This window comes from Oncorhynchus keta, chromosome 5 (genome assembly GCF_023373465.1).
Source record: "Oncorhynchus keta strain PuntledgeMale-10-30-2019 chromosome 5, Oket_V2, whole genome shotgun sequence".
NCBI classification, from domain to species: Eukaryota; Metazoa; Chordata; class Actinopteri; order Salmoniformes; family Salmonidae; genus Oncorhynchus; species Oncorhynchus keta.
In genome coordinates, this window is record NC_068425.1 from 36,289,027 (window position 1) to 36,309,752 (window position 20,726).

The 20,726-nt window shown below is 44.6% G+C and overlaps 1 pseudogene; it reads right to left on the reverse strand.

The window, feature by feature from the left end:
- Positions 1-20,726, reverse strand: part of LOC118382768 (serine/threonine-protein kinase SMG1-like) — a 122,342-nt pseudogene that overhangs the window by 5,152 nt on the left and 96,464 nt on the right.

The window sequence follows — 20,726 nt, forward strand, 5'->3', positions numbered from 1 at the left end:
GGTACCCCCTGTATATAAGGGTCAACACTGCAAATATTGACTCTTTGCATCAACTTCATGTAATTGTCAATTAAAGCCTTTGACACTTATGAAATGCTTGTAAATATGCATCAGTATCCATAGTAACATGTGACAAAAACATCTAAAGACCTGAGGCAGAAAACTTTGTGGAAATGTGTCATTCTCAAAACTATTGGCCACGACTCTGTGTGCGATTCAGAGGGTGAATGGGCGAGACAAAAGATTGAAGTGCCTTTGAACGGGGTAGGGGGCCATTTGGGACAGTTAGGCAGCAGTCTATATGGAATAGGGGACCATTTGGGACAGTTAGGCAGCAGTCTATATGGAATAGGGGGCCATTTGGGACAGTTAGGCAGCAGTCTATATGGAATAGGGTCCCATTTGGGACAGTTAGGCAGCAGTCTATATGGAATAGGGGGCCATTTGGGACAGTTAGGCAGCAGTCTATATGGAATAGGGTCCCATTTGGGACAGTTAGGCAGCAGTCTATATAGAATAGGATCCCATTTGGGACAGTTAGGCAGCAGTCTATATAGAATAGGGGGTAATTTGGGACAGTTAGGCAGCAGTCTATATAGAATAGGGGGTAATTTGGGACAGTTAGGCAGCAGTCTATATGGAATAGGATCCCATTTGGGACAGTTAGGCAGCAGTCTATATAGAATAGGGGGCCATTTGGGACAGTTAGGCAGCAGTCTATATGGAATAGGATCCCATTTGGGACAGTTAGGCAGCAGTCTATATAGAATAGGGGGTAATTTGGGACAGTTAGGCAGCAGTCTATATAGAATAGGGGGTAATTTGGGACAGTTAGGCAGCAGTCTATATAGAATAGGGGGTAATTTGGGACAGTTAGGCAGCAGTCTATATAGAATAGGGGGTAATTTGGGACAGTTAGGCAGCAGTCTATATAGAATAGGGGGTAATTTGGGACAGTTAGGCAGCAGTCTATATGGAATAGGGGGTAATTTGGGACAGTTAGGCAGCAGTCTATATGGAATAGGGGGTAATTTGGGACAGTTAGGCAGCAGTACTGCTGGTTCTTCTAATTATTGACTCATTGAATTGGAGGTCAGGGGAGGTTAGGGGTCATACCTCGTCCCGTCTTGGGGTCACGTACAGCCCGTTTGGGGCTGGGATTTAGACCCTTGCTGGCCATCGTCTGAGCGCTGGGGGGGGTGTCCGCCGGGGTGCCAAGGTTACGGGGGAGGAGCTTGCGTGAATTCTGGGACATTGAGTCCGTCTGAGTCTTCACACCGCTGCACCTCACCGCTGGGGAGAGAAGGGGAAAAAGTGTGAGAGTGGAAAGGAAAGAGTGAGAAGGGGGAGAGACAGAGAGAGAGAAGGGGGAGAGAGAGAGAGAGAGAAGGGGGAGAGAGAGAGGGGGAGAGAGAGAGACAGAGAGAGAGAAAGGGGGAGAGAGAGAGACAGAGAGAGACAGAGAGAGAGAGAAGGGGAGAGAGAAGGGGAGAGAGAGAGAGACAGAGAGAGAGAGAGAGGAGAGGGAGAGAGAGAGAGACAGAGAGAGACAGAGAGAGAGAGAGAGAGAGAGAGAGAGAGAGAGAGAGAGAGAGAGAGAGACAGAGAGAGAGACAGAGAGAGACAGAGACAGAGAGAGAGACAGAGAGAGAGAGACAGAGAGAGAGAGACAGAGAGACATAGAGAGAGAGACAGAGAGAGAGAGACAGAGAGACAGAGAGAGAGACAGAGAGAGAGAGACAGAGAGAGAGACAGAGAGAGACAGAGAGAGAGAGAGAGACAGAGAGAGAGACAGAGACAGAGACAGAGACAGAGAGAGACAGAGACAGAGAGAGAGACAGAGGCAGAGACAGAGGCAGAGAGAGAGAGAAATCATTGCCTGTGAACTGCGAGATGCAATTTTTAATCATTCTGGTATTTAACACAGGTCATTACATTAAACAAAGGGCACCCTATTCCCTATGTAGTGCCCTACTTTTGACCTAGGGCCCATAGTAGTGCACCACATTGGGAGCAGGGTGCCCTCAGCCAGGGTAGCGCACAATGAGGGAGGTGGAGTTACCTGCAGCGAAGCTGGTCTGAGCTGTAGACGTGGGGCTGGAACAGTCTCCACCCCTCTCTGTCACCAACGGAGACGCAAAGCCAACCAGGCCGTTATACACACTGAAGACAGAGACCGACAGAGAGACAGAGAGGAGGGACAGGGTGGCCACTGTCAGTATGGGTAGGGGTGTTTGTAGCTCATTCAGTGTGTGTGTGTGTGTGTGTGTGTGTGTGTGTGTGTGTGTGTGTGTGTGTGTGTACCTGGTGCTCTGTGTGTGTAGCTCCTTCAGGGTAGCAGGTATCTCCTGCAATAGCTCCACCCCCTCCTGACTGGCTCCTCCGCCTCGGGGCTGGCCCGTTGCCTGGACGACAGTGAACAGCACGATCTGCACGTTGTCCTGCCACGCCTTGTACTCCAACAGGAACTGGCGCACGCTGCCCTCGTAGGTCACTTCCTCCCCCTCCGCCAGCGCGTTCTCCTCGTCCTACGGGAGAGACCGAAGAGAAAGACATTTCACTGGTTCACCTACAGTCAATGAACTACGTAGACCAGACCCAGTTGTTATCCCAGTGGTGTATGTGGACAGCGACCATTTTTTTCTTATAGTAAACAGCCTGATTAAAAGACATCTTCATTTATCCACCATCTTTGCTGCGGTATGGGGGACACGCAGGGACAAACAGAGTGGGCGAAGGTCAGGTCAGTTAGGAAGGCGTTTCTAACAAATAAATCATTGTGAAAGTTGCGTAGTGGATTGCTGAGAGTATCATGCATCTGTACACCTGTCTCCCTGTTGGTGTGTCACTGCCCATACCTTGGCCCATCTGTACACCTGTCTCCCTGTTGCTGTGTCACTGCCCATACCTTGGCCACGGCCCATCTGTACACCTGTCTCCCTGTAGCTGTGTCACTGCCCATACCATGGCCACGGGCCCATCTATACACCTGTCTCCCTGTTGCTGTGTCACTGCCCATACCTTGGCCATAGCCCATCTGTACACCTGTCTCCCTGTTGGTGGGTCACTGCCCATACCTTGGCCATAGCCCATCTATACACCTGTCTGCCTGTAGCTGTGTCACTGCCCATACCTTGGCCACGGGCCCATCTATACACCTGTCTGCCTGTTGCTGTGTCACTGCCCATACCTTGGCCACGGCCCATCTGTACACCTGTCTCCCTGTGTCACTGCCCATACCTTGGCCATGGGCCATCTGTACACCTGTCTCCCTGTAGCTGTGTCACTGCCCATACCTTGGCGAAGGCCCATCTGTACACCTGTCTCCCTGTTGCTGTGTCACTGCCCATACCTTGGCCATGGCCCTCAGAAGGTGTTTGACCTCAGCCAGCTGGCGGTTGTGATTGGACAGGATGCCCTTGATGCTGTCCACCAATAGCTGCAGTGATTCCGTGGCGACATCCAGCTGCTGCTCACGCTCCTCTTGCACAGCACCCTGGGTAGCCAGCTCCTGGCCCAGCTGCTTCTGGGCACAAGCTAGCCAATCAGGGCTGCCGATGGGCAGCTCCAACGCCGGGCTCTGAGTTTGAGGAGAGATGGGACAAATGGGAGAGTAAGGAAAGTCCCAAATGGTACCCCCCTATACCAGCCCTGTCCCTGGAGAGATACCCTCCTGTAGGATTTGGTACCCCTATATCAGCCGTCCCTGGAGATGTAGCTAGGGGTCAGTACTCACCAGTCTGTGGAGCTGTAGCTAAGGGTCAGTACTCACCAGTCTGTGGAGCTGTAGCTAAGGGTCAGTACTCACCAGTCTGTGGAGCTGTAGCTAAGGGTCAGTACTCACCAGTATGTGGAGCTGTAGCTAAGGGTCAGTACTCACCAGTCTGTGGAGCTGTAGCTAAGGATCAGTACTCACCAGTCTGTGAAGCTGTAGCTAGGGGTCAGTACTCACCAGTCTGTGCAGCTGTAGCTAAGGGTCAGTACTCACCTGTCTGTGGAGCTGTAGCTAAGGGTCAGTACTCACCAGTCTGTGGAGCTGTAGCTAAGGGTCAGTACTCACCAGTCTGTGCAGCAGCTGTAGCTAAGGGTCAATACTCACCAGTCTGTGCAGCAGCTGTAGCTAAGGGTCAGTACTCACCAGTCTGTGCAGCAGCTGTAGCTCTATGGAGGAGACAGAGGTGTTGAACTGGGCAGCGTAGGAGCAGGTCTGCTGGCACCTCTTCAGCAGCTCAAACAGAGCAGAGTCCATGCTCAGGGCCTCAGGGGTCCGCATCCGCAGGCCCTCAAAGTTCAGTATGGTACTGCACAGGAACGTCACCTGGTATTGGGAATAATAAAGTTGAGGAATGTCACCAGGTACTGGGAATAATAAAGTTGAGGAACGTGAACTAGTACTGGGAATAATAAAGTTGAGGAACGTGAACTGGTAGTGGGAATAATAAAGTTGAGGAACGTGAACTGGTAGTGGGAATAATAAAGTTGAGGAATGTCACCAGGTACTGGGAATAATAAAGTTGAGGAACGTGAACTGGCACTGGGAATAATAAAGTTGAGGAACGTGAACTGGTACTGGGAATAATAAAGTTGAGGAACGTGAACTGGTAGTGGGAATAATAAAGTTGAGGAACGTGAACTGGTAGTGGGAATAATAAAGTTGAGGAACGTGAACTGGTAGTGGGAATAATAAAGTTGAGGAACGTGAACTGGTAGTGGGAATAATAAAGTTGAGGAACGTGAACTGGTACTGGGAATAATACAGTTGAGGAACGTCACCTGGTACTGGGAATAATAAAGTTGAGGAACGTGAACTGGTACTTGGAATAATAAAGTTGAGGAACGTGAACTGGTACTGGGAATAATAAAGTTGAGGAACGTGAACTGGTACTGGGAATAATAAAGTTGAGGAACGTGAACTGGTAGTGGGAATAATAAAGTTGAGGAACGTGAACTGGTAGTGGGAATAATAATGTTGAGGAACGTGAACTGGTAGTGGGAATAAAAGTTGAGGAACGTGAACTGGTAGTGGGAATAATACAGTTGAGGAATGTCACCTGGTATTGGGAATAATAAAGTTGAGGAACGTGAACTGGTACTGGGAATAATACAGTTGAGGAATGTCACCTGGTATTGGGAATAATAAAGTTGAGGAACGTGAACTGGTACTGGGAATAATAAAGTTGAGGAACGTGAACTGGTACTGGGAATAATACAGTTGAGGAATGTCACCTGGTATTGGGAATAATAAAGTTGAGGAACGTGAACTGGTACTGGGAATAATAAAGTTGAGGAACGTGAACTGGTACTGGGAATAATAAAGTTGAGGAACGCGAACTGGTAGTGGGAATAATAAAGTTTAGATATAATTTTAAATCGCTCTCCAGGGCCAGGCTTGAAGAACAGTTACTAGCTTGAACCCTGGTCAAAAGATGTTGACTACACAAATGTTTCCCATCCTTGCCGTCTGTCGGCTAAATACAGTGCCTTGCGAAAGTATTCGGCCCCCTTGAACTTTGCGACCTTTTGCCACATTTCAGGCTTCAAACATAAAGATATATAAAGTTTTTTTTTTGTGAAGAATCAACAACAAGTGGGACACAATCATGAACGACATTTATTGAATATTTCAAACTTTTTTAACAAATCAAAAACTGAAAAATTGGGTGTGCAAAATTATTCAGCCCCCTTAAGTTAATACTTTGTAGCGCCACCTTTTGCTGCAATTACAGCTGTAAGTCGCTAGGGGTATGTCTCTATCAGTTTTGCACATCGAGAGACTGAAATTTTTCCCATTCCTCCTTGCAAAACAGCTCGAGCTCAGTGAGGTTGGATGGAGAGCATTTGTGAACAGCAGTTTTCAAAAAAAGTTTGAAATATCCAACAAATGTCGTTCCACTTCATGACTGTGTCCCACTTGTTGTTGATTCTTCACAAAAAAATACAGTTTATTATGAATGACCGATCTGGATCACTAGTTAGAAATGTCAGTTTAGCCTTCTCCCGCTAGAATGACCGATATGTATCGTCTAGTCAGAAATGTCCGTTTAGCCTTCTCCCGCTAGAATGACCGATATGTATCGTCTAGTCAGAAATGTCAGTTTAGCCTTCTCCCGCTAGAATGACCGATATGTATCGTCTCGTCAGAAATGTCAGTTTAGCCTTCTCCCGCTAGAATGACCGATATGTATCGTCTAGTTAGAAATGTCAGTTTAGCCTTCTCCCGCTAGAATGACCGATATGTCTCGTCAGAAATGTCAGTTTAGCCTTCTCCCGCTAGAATGACCGATATGTATCGTCTAGTCAGAAATGTCAGTTTAGCCTCCTCCCGCTAGAATGACCGATATGTATCACTAGTCAGAAATGTCAGTTTAGCCTCCTCCCGCTAGAATGACCGATATGTATCGTCTAGTCAGAAATGTCAGTTTAGCCTTCTCCCGCTAGAATGACCGATATGTATCGTCTAGTCAGAAATGTCAGTTTAGCCTTCTCCCGCTAGAATGACCGATATGTATCACTAGTCAGAAATGTCAGTTTAGCCTTTTCCCGCTAAGAATGACCGATATGTATCGTCTAGTCAGAAATGTCAGTTTAGCCTTCTCCCCGCTAGAATGACCGATATGTATCGTCTAGTCAGAAATGTCAGTTTAGCCTTCTCCCGCTAGAATGACCGATATGTATCGTCTCGTTAGAAATGTCAGTTTAGCCTTCTCCCGCTAGAATGACCGATATGTATCGTCTAGTCAGAAATGTCAGTTTAGCCTTCTCCCGCTAGAATGACCGATATGTATCGTCTAGTCAGAAATGTCAGTTTAGCCTTCTCCCGCTAGAATGACCGATATGTATCACTAGTCAGAAATGTCAGTTTAGCCTTTTCCCGCAAGAATGACCGATATGTATCGTCTAGTCAGAAATGTCAGTTTAGCCTTCTCCCGCTAGAATGACCGATATGTATCGTCTAGTTAGAAATGTCAGTTTAGCCTTCTCCCGCTAGAATGACCGATATGTATCGTCTCGTCAGAAATGTCAGTTTAGCCTTCTCCCGCTAGAATGACCGATATGTATCACTAGTCAGAAATGTCAGTTTAGCCTCCTCCCGCTAGAATGACCGATATGTATCGTCTAGTCAGAAATGTCAGTTTAGCCTTCTCCCGCTAGAATGACCGATATGTATCGTCTCGTCAGAAATGTCCGTTTAGCCTTCTCCCGCTAGAATGACCGATATGTATCGTCTAGTCAGAAATGTCAGTTTAGCCTTCTCCCGCTAGAATGACCGATATGTATCGTCTCGTCAGAAATGTCCGTTTAGCCTTCTCCCGCTAGAATGACCGATATGTATCGTCTCGTCAGAAATGTCAGTTTAGCCTTCTCCCGCTAGAATGACCGATATGTATCGTCTCGTCAGAAATGTCAGTTTAGCCTTCTCCCGCTAGAATGACCGATATGTATCGTCTCGTCAGAAATGTCCGTTTAGCCTTCTCCCGCTAGAATGACCGATATGTATCGTCTCGTCAGAAATGTCAGTTTAGCCTTCTCCCGCTAGAATGACCGATATGTATCGTCTCGTCAGAAATGTCAGTTTAGCCTTCTCCCGCTAGAATGACCGATATGTATCACTAGTCAGAAATGTCAGTTTAGCCTTCTCCCGCTAGAATGACCGATATGTATCACTAGTCAGAAATGTCAGTTTAGCCTTCTCCCGCTAGAATGACCGATATGTATCGTCTATTCAGAAATGTCAGTTTAGCCTTCTCCCGCTAGAATAATAATAATAATAATAAATGCCATTTAGCAGATGCTTTTATCCAAAGCGACTTACAGTCATGACCGATATGCATCACTAGTCAGAAATGTCAGTTTAGCCTTTTCCCGCTAGAATGACCGATATGTATCGTCTAGTCAGAAATGTCAGTTTAGCCTTCTCCCGCTAGAATGACCGATATGTATCGTCTAGTTAGAAATGTCAGTTTAGCCTTCTCCCGCTAGAATGACCGATATGTATCGTCTCGTTAGAAATGTCAGTTTAGCCTTCTCCCGCTAGAATGACCGATATGTATCACTAGTCAGAAATGTCAGTTTAGCCTCCTCCCGCTAGAATGACCGATATGTATCGTCTAGTCAGAAATGTCCGTTTAGCCTTCTCCCGCTAGAATGACCGATATGTATCGTCTCGTCAGAAATGTCAGTTTAGCCTTCTCCCGCTAGAATGACCGATATGTATCGTCTCGTCAGAAATGTCAGTTTAGCCTTCTCCCGCTAGAATGACCGATATGTATCGTCTCGTCAGAAATGTCAGTTTAGCCTTCTCCCGCTAGAATGACCGATATGTATCGTCTCGTCAGAAATGTCAGTTTAGCCTTCTCCCGCTAGAATGACCGATATGTATCGTCTCGTCAGAAATGTCAGTTTAGCCTTCTCCCGCTAGAATGACCGATATGTATCACTAGTCAGAAATGTCAGTTTAGCCTTCTCCCGCTAGAATGACCGATATGTATCACTAGTCAGAAATGTCAGTTTAACCTTCTCCCGCTAGAATGACCGATATGTATCGTCTATTCAGAAATGTCAGTTTAGCCTTCTCCCGCTAGAATAATAATAATAATAATAAATGCCATTTAGCAGATGCTTTTATCCAAAGCGACTTACAGTCATGACCGATATGCATCACTAGTCAGAAATGTCAGTTTAGCCTTTTCCCGCTAGAATGACCGATATGTATCGTCTAGTCAGAAATGTCAGTTTAGCCTTCTCCCGCTAGAATGACCGATATGTATCGTCTAGTTAGAAATGTCAGTTTAGCCTTCTCCCGCTAGAATGACCGATATGTATCGTCTCGTTAGAAATGTCAGTTTAGCCTTCTCCCGCTAGAATGACCGATATGTATCACTAGTCAGAAATGTCAGTTTAGCCTCCTCCCGCTAGAATGACCGATATGTATCGTCTAGTCAGAAAAGTCAGTTTAGCCTTCTCCCGCTAGAATGACCGATATGTATCGTCTCGTCAGAAATGTCCGTTTAGCCTTCTCCCGCTAGAATGACCGATATGTATCGTCTCGTCAGAAATGTCAGTTTAGCCTTCTCCCGCTAGAATGACCGATATGTATCGTCTCGTCAGAAATGTCCGTTTAGCCTTCTCCCGCTAGAATGACCGATATGTATCGTCTAGTCAGAAATGTCAGTTTAGCCTTCTCCCGCTAGAATGACCGATATGTATCACTAGTCAGAAATGTCAGTTTAGCCTTCTCCCGCTAGAATGACCGATATGTATCACTAGTCAGAAATGTCAGTTTAGCCTTCTCCCGCTAGAATGACCGATATGTATCACTAGTCAGAAATGTCAGTTTAGCCTTCTCCCGCTAGAATGACCGATATGTATCGTCTCGTCAGAAATGTCCGTTTAGCCTTCTCCCGCTAGAATGACCGATATGTATCGTCTAGTCAGAAATGTCAGTTTAGCCTTCTCCCGCTAGAATGACCGATATGTATCACTAGTCAGAAATGTCAGTTTAGCCTTCTCCCGCTAGAATGACCGATATGTATCACTAGTCAGAAATGTCAGTTTAGCCTTCTCCCGCTAGAATGACCGATATGTATCACTAGTCAGAAATGTCAGTTTAGCCTTCTCCCGCTAGAATGACCGATATGTATCACTAGTCAGAAATGTCAGTTTAGCCTTCTCCCGCTAGAATGACCGATATGTATCACTAGTCAGAAATGTCAGTTTAGCCTTCTCCCGCTAGAATGACCGATATGTATCGTCTAGTCAGAAATGTCAGTTTAGCCTCCTCCCGCTAGAATGACCGATATGTATCACTAGTCAGAAATGTCAGTTTAGCCTTCTCCCGCTAGAATGACCGATATGTATCACTAGTCAGAAATGTCAGTTTAGCCTTCTCCCGCTAGAATGACCGATATGTATCGTCTATTCAGAAATGTCAGTTTAGCCTTCTCCCGCTAGAATAATAATAATAATAATAAATGCCATTTAGCAGATGCTTTTATCCAAAGCGACTTACAGTCATGACCGATATGCATCACTAGTCAGAAATGTCAGTTTAGCCTTTTCCCGCTAGAATGACCGATATGTATCGTCTAGTCAGAAATGTCAGTTTAGCCTTCTCCCGCTAGAATGACCGATATGTATCGTCTAGTTAGAAATGTCAGTTTAGCCTTCTCCCGCTAGAATGACCGATATGTATCGTCTCGTTAGAAATGTCAGTTTAGCCTTCTCCCGCTAGAATGACCGATATGTATCACTAGTCAGAAATGTCAGTTTAGCCTTCTCCCGCTAGAATGACCGATATGTATCACTAGTCAGAAATGTCAGTTTAGCCTTCTCCCGCTAGAATGACCGATATGTATCGTCTAGTCAGAAATGTCAGTTTAGCCTCCTCCCGCTAGAATGACCGATATGTATCACTAGTCAGAAATGTCAGTTTAGCCTTCTCCCGCTAGAATGACCGATATGTATCACTAGTCAGAAATGTCAGTTTAGCCTTCTCCCGCTAGAATGACCGATATGTATCGTCTATTCAGAAATGTCAGTTTAGCCTTCTCCCGCTAGAATAATAATAATAATAATAAATGCCATTTAGCAGATGCTTTTATCCCAGCGACTTACAGTCATGACCGATATGCATCACTAGTCAGAAATGTCAGTTTAGCCTTTTCCCGCTAGAATGACCGATATGTATCGTCTAGTCAGAAATGTCAGTTTAGCCTTCTCCCGCTAGAATGACCGATATGTATCGTCTAGTTAGAAATGTCAGTTTAGCCTTCTCCCGCTAGAATGACCGATATGTATCGTCTCGTTAGAAATGTCAGTTTAGCCTTCTCCCGCTAGAATGACCGATATGTATCACTAGTCAGAAATGTCAGTTTAGCCTCCTCCCGCTAGAATGACCGATATGTATCGTCTAGTCAGAAAAGTCAGTTTAGCCTTCTCCCGCTAGAATGACCGATATGTATCGTCTCGTCAGAAATGTCAGTTTAGCCTTCTCCCGCTAGAATGACCGATATGTATCGTCTCGTCAGAAATGTCAGTTTAGCCTTCTCCCGCTAGAATGACCGATATGTATCGTCTCGTCAGAAATGTCAGTTTAGCCTTCTCCCGCTAGAATGACCGATATGTATCGTCTAGTCAGAAATGTCAGTTTAGCCTTCTCCCGCTAGAATGACCGATATGTATCACTAGTCAGAAATGTCAGTTTAGCCTTCTCCCGCTAGAATGACCGATATGTATCACTAGTCAGAAATGTCAGTTTAGCCTTCTCCCGCTAGAATGACCGATATGTATCACTAGTCAGAAATGTCAGTTTAACCTTCTCCCGCTAGAATGACCGATATGTATCGTCTATTCAGAAATGTCAGTTTAGCCTTCTCCCGCTAGAATAATAATAATAATAATAAATGCCATTTAGCAGATGCTTTTATCCAAAGCGACTTACAGTCATGACCGATATGCATCACTAGTCAGAAATGTCAGTTTAGCCTTTTCCCGCTAGAATGACCGATATGTATCGTCTAGTCAGAAATGTCAGTTTAGCCTTCTCCCGCTAGAATGACCGATATGTATCGTCTAGTTAGAAATGTCAGTTTAGCCTTCTCCCGCTAGAATGACCGATATGTATCGTCTCGTTAGAAATGTCAGTTTAGCCTTCTCCCGCTAGAATGACCGATATGTATCACTAGTCAGAAATGTCAGTTTAGCCTCCTCCCGCTAGAATGACCGATATGTATCGTCTAGTCAGAAAAGTCAGTTTAGCCTTCTCCCGCTAGAATGACCGATATGTATCGTCTCGTCAGAAATGTCCGTTTAGCCTTCTCCCGCTAGAATGACCGATATGTATCGTCTCGTCAGAAATGTCAGTTTAGCCTTCTCCCGCTAGAATGACCGATATGTATCGTCTCGTCAGAAATGTCCGTTTAGCCTTCTCCCGCTAGAATGACCGATATGTATCGTCTAGTCAGAAATGTCAGTTTAGCCTTCTCCCGCTAGAATGACCGATATGTATCACTAGTCAGAAATGTCAGTTTAGCCTTCTCCCGCTAGAATGACCGATATGTATCACTAGTCAGAAATGTCAGTTTAGCCTTCTCCCGCTAGAATGACCGATATGTATCACTAGTCAGAAATGTCAGTTTAGCCTTCTCCCGCTAGAATGACCGATATGTATCGTCTCGTCAGAAATGTCCGTTTAGCCTTCTCCCGCTAGAATGACCGATATGTATCGTCTAGTCAGAAATGTCAGTTTAGCCTTCTCCCGCTAGAATGACCGATATGTATCACTAGTCAGAAATGTCAGTTTAGCCTTCTCCCGCTAGAATGACCGATATGTATCACTAGTCAGAAATGTCAGTTTAGCCTTCTCCCGCTAGAATGACCGATATGTATCACTAGTCAGAAATGTCAGTTTAGCCTTCTCCCGCTAGAATGACCGATATGTATCACTAGTCAGAAATGTCAGTTTAGCCTTCTCCCGCTAGAATGACCGATATGTATCACTAGTCAGAAATGTCAGTTTAGCCTTCTCCCGCTAGAATGACCGATATGTATCGTCTAGTCAGAAATGTCAGTTTAGCCTCTCCCGCTAGAATGACCGATATGTATCACTAGTCAGAAATGTCAGTTTAGCCTTCTCCCGCTAGAATGACCGATATGTATCACTAGTCAGAAATGTCAGTTTAGCCTTCTCCCGCTAGAATGACCGATATGTATCGTCTATTCAGAAATGTCAGTTTAGCCTTCTCCCGCTAGAATAATAATAATAATAATAAATGCCATTTAGCAGATGCTTTTATCCAAAGCGACTTACAGTCATGACCGATATGCATCACTAGTCAAAATGTCAGTTTAGCCTTTTCCCGCTAGAATGACCGATATGTATCGTCTAGTCAGAAATGTCAGTTTAGCCTTCTCCCGCTAGAATGACCGATATGTATCGTCTAGTTAGAAATGTCAGTTTAGCCTTCTCCCGCTAGAATGACCGATATGTATCGTCTAGTTAGAAATGTCAGTTTAGCCTTCTCCCGCTAGAATGACCGATATGTATCACTAGTCAGAAATGTCAGTTTAGCCTCCTCCCGCTAGAATGACCGATATGTATCGTCTAGTCAGAAAAGTCAGTTTAGCCTTCTCCCGCTAGAATGACCGATATGTATCGTCTCGTCAGAAATGTCCGTTTAGCCTTCTCCCGCTAGAATGACCGATATGTATCGTCTCGTCAGAAATGTCAGTTTAGCCTTCTCCCGCTAGAATGACCGATATGTATCGTCTCGTCAGAAATGTCCGTTTAGCCTTCTCCCGCTAGAATGACCGATATGTATCGTCTAGTCAGAAATGTCAGTTTAGCCTTCTCCCGCTAGAATGACCGATATGTATCACTAGTCAGAAATGTCAGTTTAGCCTTCTCCCGCTAGAATGACCGATATGTATCACTAGTCAGAAATGTCAGTTTAGCCTTCTCCCGCTAGAATGACCGATATGTATCACTAGTCAGAAATGTCAGTTTAGCCTTCTCCCGCTAGAATGACCGATATGTATCGTCTCGTCAGAAATGTCCGTTTAGCCTTCTCCCGCTAGAATGACCGATATGTATCGTTTAGTCAGAAATGTCAGTTTAGCCTTCTCCCGCTAGAATGACCGATATGTATCACTAGTCAGAAATGTCAGTTTAGCCTTCTCCCGCTAGAATGACCGATATGTATCACTAGTCAGAAATGTCAGTTTAGCCTTCTCCCGCTAGAATGACCGATATGTATCACTAGTCAGAAATGTCAGTTTAGCCTTCTCCCGCTAGAATGACCGATATGTATCACTAGTCAGAAATGTCAGTTTAGCCTTCTCCCGCTAGAATGACCGATATGTATCGTCTAGTCAGAAATGTCAGTTTAGCCTCCTCCCGCTAGAATGACCGATATGTATCACTAGTCAGAAATGTCAGTTTAGCCTTCTCCTGCTAGAATGACCGATATGTATCACTAGTCAGAAATGTCAGTTTAGCCTTCTCCCGCTAGAATGACCGATATGTATCACTAGTCAGAAATGTCAGTTTAGCCTTCTCCCGCTAGAATGACCGATATGTATCGTCTAGTCAGAAATGTCAGTTTAGCCTTCTCCCGCTAGAATGACCGATATGTATCGTCTCGTCAGAAATGTCAGTTTAGCCTTCTCCCGCTAGAATGACCGATATGTATCACTAGTCAGAAATGTCAGTTTAGCCTTCTCCCGCTAGAATGACCGATATGTATCACTAGTCAGAAATGTCAGTTTAGCCTTCTCCCGCTAGAATGACCGATATGTATCGTCTATTCAGAAATGTCAGTTTAGCCTTCTCCCGCTAGAATAATAATAATAATAATAAATGCCATTTAGCAGACGCTTTTATCCAAAGCGACTTACAGTCATGACCGATATGCATCACTAGTCAGAAATGTCAGTTTAGCCTTTTCCCGCTAGAATGACCGATATGTATCGTCTAGTCAGAAATGTCAGTTTAGCCTTCTCCCGCTAGAATGACCGATATGTATCACTAGTCAGAAATGTCAGTTTAGCCTTCTCCCGCTAGAATGACCGATATGTATCACTAGTCAGAAATGTCAGTTTAGCCTTCTCCCGCTAGAATGACCGATATGTATCACTAGTCAGAAATGTCAGTTTAGCCTTCTCCCGCTAGAATGACCGATATGTATCGTCTCGTCAGAAATGTCCGTTTAGCCTTCTCCCGCTAGAATGACCGATATGTATCGTCTAGTCAGAAATGTCAGTTTAGCCTTCTCCCGCTAGAATGACCGATATGTATCACTAGTCAGAAATGTCAGTTTAGCCTTCTCCCGCTAGAATGACCGATATGTATCACTAGTCAGAAATGTCAGTTTAGCCTTCTCCCGCTAGAATGACCGATATGTATCACTAGTCAGAAATGTCAGTTTAGCCTTCTCCCGCTAGAATGACCGATATGTATCGTCTCGTCAGAAATGTCCGTTTAGCCTTCTCCCGCTAGAATGACCGATATGTATCGTCTAGTCAGAAATGTCAGTTTAGCCTTCTCCCGCTAGAATGACCGATATGTATCACTAGTCAGAAATGTCAGTTTAGCCTTCTCCCGCTAGAATGACCGATATGTATCACTAGTCAGAAATGTCAGTTTAGCCTTCTCCCGCTAGAATGACCGATATGTATCACTAGTCAGAAATGTCAGTTTAGCCTTCTCCCGCTAGAATGACCGATATGTATCACTAGTCAGAAATGTCAGTTTAGCCTTCTCCCGCTAGAATGACCGATATGTATCACTAGTCAGAAATGTCAGTTTAGCCTTCTCCCGCTAGAATGACCGATATGTATCGTCTAGTCAGAAATGTCAGTTTAGCCTCCTCCCGCTAGAATGACCGATATGTATCACTAGTCAGAAATGTCAGTTTAGCCTTCTCCCGCTAGAATGACCGATATGTATCACTAGTCAGAAATGTCAGTTTAGCCTTCTCCCGCTAGAATGACCGATATGTATCGTCTATTCAGAAATGTCAGTTTAGCCTTCTCCCGCTAGAATAATAATAATAATAATAAATGCCATTTAGCAGATGCTTTTATCCAAAGCGACTTACAGTCATGACCGATATGCATCACTAGTCAGAAATGTCAGTTTAGCCTTTTCCCGCTAGAATGACCGATATGTATCGTCTAGTCAGAAATGTCAGTTTAGCCTTCTCCCGCTAGAATGACCGATATGTATCGTCTAGTTAGAAATGTCAGTTTAGCCTTCTCCCGCTAGAATGACCGATATGTATCGTCTCGTTAGAAATGTCAGTTTAGCCTTCTCCCGCTAGAATGACCGATATGTATCACTAGTCAGAAATGTCAGTTTAGCCTCCTCCCGCTAGAATGACCGATATGTATCGTCTAGTCAGAAAAGTCAGTTTAGCCTTCTCCCGCTAGAATGACCGATATGTATCGTCTCGTCAGAAATGTCCGTTTAGCCTTCTCCCGCTAGAATGACCGATATGTATCGTCTCGTCAGAAATGTCAGTTTAGCCTTCTCCCGCTAGAATGACCGATACGTATCGTCTCGTCAGAAATGTCCGTTTAGCCTTCTCCCGCTAGAATGACCGATATGTATCGTCTAGTCAGAAATGTCAGTTTAGCCTTCTCCCGCTAGAATGACCGATATGTATCACTAGTCAGAAATGTCAGTTTAGCCTTCTCCCGCTAGAATGACCGATATGTATCACTAGTCAGAAATGTCAGTTTAGCCTTCTCCCGCTAGAATGACCGATATGTATCACTAGTCAGAAATGTCAGTTTAGCCTTCTCCCGCTAGAATGACCGATATGTATCGTCTCGTCAGAAATGTCCGTTTAGCCTTCTCCCGCTAGAATGACCGATATGTATCGTTTAGTCAGAAATGTCAGTTTAGCCTTCTCCCGCTAGAATGACCGATATGTATCACTAGTCAGAAATGTCAGTTTAGCCTTCTCCCGCTAGAATGACCGATATGTATCACTAGTCAGAAATGTCAGTTTAGCCTTCTCCCGCTAGAATGACCGATATGTATCACTAGTCAGAAATGTCAGTTTAGCCTTCTCCCGCTAGAATGACCGATATGTATCACTAGTCAGAAATGTCAGTTTAGCCTTCTCCCGCTAGAATGACCGATATGTATCGTCTAGTCAGAAATGTCAGTTTAGCCTCCTCCCGCTAGAATGACCGATATGTATCACTAGTCAGAAATGTCAGTTTAGCCTTCTCCTGCTAGAATGACCGATATGTATCACTAGTCAGAAATGTCAGTTTAGCCTTCTCCCGCTAGAATGACCGATATGTATCACTAGTCAGAAATGTCAGTTTAGCCTTCTCCCGCTAGAATGACCGATATGTATCGTCTAGTCAGAAATGTCAGTTTAGCCTTCTCCCGCTAGAATGACCGATATGTATCGTCTCGTCAGAAATGTCAGTTTAGCCTTCTCCCGCTAGAATGACCGATATGTATCACTAGTCAGAAATGTCAGTTTAGCCTTCTCCCGCTAGAATGACCGATATGTATCACTAGTCAGAAATGTCAGTTTAGCCTTCTCCCGCTAGAATGACCGATATGTATCGTCTATTCAGAAATGTCAGTTTAGCCTTCTCCCGCTAGAATAATAATAATAATAATAAATGCCATTTAGCAGACGCTTTTATCCAAAGCGACTTACAGTCATGACCGATATGCATCACTAGTCAGAAATGTCAGTTTAGCCTTTTCCCGCTAGAATGACCGATATGTATCGTCTAGTCAGAAATGTCAGTTTAGCCTTCTCCCGCTAGAATGACCGATATGTATCGTCTAGTTAGAAATGTCAGTTTAGCCTTCTCCCGCTAGAATGACCGATATGTATCGTCTCGTTAGAAATGTCAGTTTAGCCTTCTCCCGCTAGAATGACCGATATGTATCACTAGTCAGAAATGTCAGTTTAGCCTCCTCCCGCTAGAATGACCGATATGTATCGTCTAGTCAGAAAAGTCAGTTTAGCCTTCTCCCGCTAGAATGACCGATATGTATCGTCTCGTCAGAAATGTCCGTTTAGCCTTCTCCCGCTAGAATGACCGATATGTATCGTCTCGTCAGAAATGTCAGTTTAGCCTTCTCCCGCTAGAATGACCGATACGTATCGTCTCGTCAGAAATGTCCGTTTAGCCTTCTCCCGCTAGAATGACCGATATGTATCGTCTAGTCAGAAATGTCAGTTTAGCCTCCTCCCGCTAGAATGACCGATATGTATCACTAGTCAGAAATGTCAGTTTAGCCTTCTCCCGCTAGAATGACCGATATGTATCACTAGTCAGAAATGTCAGTTTAGCCTTCTCCCGCTAGAATGACCGATATGTATCACTAGTCAGAAATGTCAGTTTAGCCTTCTCCCGCTAGAATGACCGATATGTATCGTCTAGTCAGAAATGTCCGTTTAGCCTTCTCCCGCTAGAATGACCGATATGTATCACTAGTCAGAAATGTCAGTTTAGCCTTCTCCCGCTAGAATGACCGATATGTATCACTAGTCAGAAATGTCAGTTTAGCCTTCTCCCGCTAGAATGACCGATATGTATCACTAGTCAGAAATGTCAGTTTAGCCTTCTCCTGCTAGAATGACCGATATGTATCACTAGTCAGAAATGTCAGTTTAGCCTTCTCCCGCTAGAATGACCGATATGTATCGTCTAGTCAGAAATGTCAGTTTAGCCTCCTCCCGCTAGAATGACCGATATGTATCACTAGTCAGAAATGTCAGTTTAGCCTTCTCCTGCTAGAATGACCGATATGTATCGTCTCGTCAGAAATGTCAGTTTAGCCTTCTCCCGCTAGAATGACCGATATGTATCGTCTAGTCAGAAATGTCAGTTTAGCCTTCTCCCGCTAGAATGACCGATATGTATCACTAGTCAGAAATGTCAGTTTAGCCTTCTCCTGCTAGAATGACCGATATGTATCGTCTCGTCAGAAATGTCAGTTTAGCCTCCTCCCGCTAGAATGACCGATATGTATCGTCTCGTCAGAAATGTCAGTTTAGCCTTCTCCTGCTAGAATGACCGATATGTATCGTCTCGTCAGAAATGTCAGTTTAGCCTTCTCCCGCTAGAATGACCGATATGTATCGTCTCGTCAGAAATGTCAGTTTAGCCTTCTCCCGCTAGAATGACCGATATGTATCGTCTCGTCAGAAATGTCAGTTTAGCCTTCTCCCGCTAGAATGACCGATATGTATCGTCTCGTCAGAAATGTCAGTTTAGCCTTCTCCCGCTAGAATGACCGATATGTATCACTAGTCAGAAATGTCAGTTTAGCCTTCTCCTGCTAGAATGACCGATATGTATCACTAGTCAGAAATGTCCGTTTAGCCTTCTCCTGCTAGAATGACCGATATGTATCACTAGTCAGAAATGTCCGTTTAGCCTTCTCCTGCTAGAATGACCGATATGTATCACTAGTCAGAAATGTCCGTTTAGCCTTCTCCTGCTAGAATGACCGATATGTATCACTAGTCAGAAATGTCCGTTTAGCCTTCTCCTGCTAGAATGACCGATATGTATCACTAGTCAGAAATGTCCGTTTAGCCTTCTCCCGCTAGAATGACCGATATGTATCACTAGTCAGAAATGTCAGTTTAGCCTTCTCCCGCTAGAATGACCGATATGTATCACTAGTCAGAAATGTCAGTTTAGCCTTCTCCCGCTAGAATGACCGATATGTATCGTCTAGTCAGAAATGTCAGTTTAGCCTCCTCCCGCTAGAATGACCGATATGTATCACTAGTCAGAAATGTCAGTTTAGCCTTCTCCTGCTAGAATGACCGATATGTATCACTAGTCAGAAATGTCAGTTTAGCCTTCTCCCGCTAGAATGACCGATATGTATCGTCTAGTCAGAAATGTCAGTTTAGCCTCCTCCCGCTAGAATGACCGATATGTATCACTAGTCAGAAATGTCAGTTTAGCCTTCTCCTGCTAGAATGACCGATATGTATCGTCTCGTCAGAAATGTCAGTTTAGCCTTCTCCCGCTAGAATGACCGATATGTATCACTAGTCAGAAATGTCAGTTTAGCCTTCTCCTGCTAGAATGACCGATATGTATCGTCTCGTCAGAAATGTCAGTTTAGCCTCCTCCCGCTAGAATGACCGATATGTATCGTCTCGTCAGAAATGTCAGTTTAGCCTTCTCCCGCTAGAATGACCGATATGTATCGTCTCGTCAGAAATGTCAGTTTAGCCTTCTCCCGCTAGAATGACCGATATGTATCGTCTCGTCAGAAATGTCAGTTTAGCCTTCTCCCGCTAGAATGACCGATATGTATCGTCTCGTCAGAAATGTCAGTTTAGCCTTCTCCCGCTAGAATGACCGATATGTATCACTAGTCAGAAATGTCAGTTTAGCCTTCTCCCGCTAGAATGACCGATATGTATCACTAGTCAGAAATGTCAGTTTAGCCTTCTCCTGCTAGAATGACCGATATGTATCACTAGTCAGAAATGTCCGTTTAGCCTTCTCCTGCTAGAATGACCGATATGTATCACTAGTCAGAAATGTCCGTTTAGCCTTCTCCTGCTAGAATGACCGATATGTATCACTAGTCAGAAATGTCCGTTTAGCCTTCTCCTGCTAGAATGACCGATATGTATCGTCTCGTCAGAAATGTCAGTTTAGCCTTTTCCCAAGAATGACCGATATGTATCGTCTAGTCAGAAATGTCAGTTTAGCCTTCTCCCGCTAGAATGACCGATATGTATCGTCTAGTCAGAAATGTCAGTTTAGCCTTCTCCCGCTAGAATGACCGATATGTATCACTAGTCAGAAATGTCAGTTTAGCCTCCTCCCGCTAGAATGACCGATATGTATCGTCTAGTCAGAAATGTCAGTTTAGCCTTCTCCCGCTAGAATGACCGATATGTATCACTAGTTAGAAATGTCAGTTTAGCCTTCTCCGCTAGAATGACCGATATGTATCGTCTAGTTAGAAATGTCAGTTTAGCCTTCTCCCGCTAGAATGACCGATATGTATCGTCTCGTCAGAAATGTCAGTTTAGCCTTCTCCCGCTAGAATGACCGATATGTCTCGTCAGAAATGTCAGTTTAGCCTTCTCCCGCTAGAATGACCGATATGTCTCGTCAGAAATGTCAGTTTAGCCTTCTCCCGCTAGAATGACCGATATGTATCGTCTCGTCAGAAATGTCAGTTTAGCCTTCTCCCGCTAGAATGACCG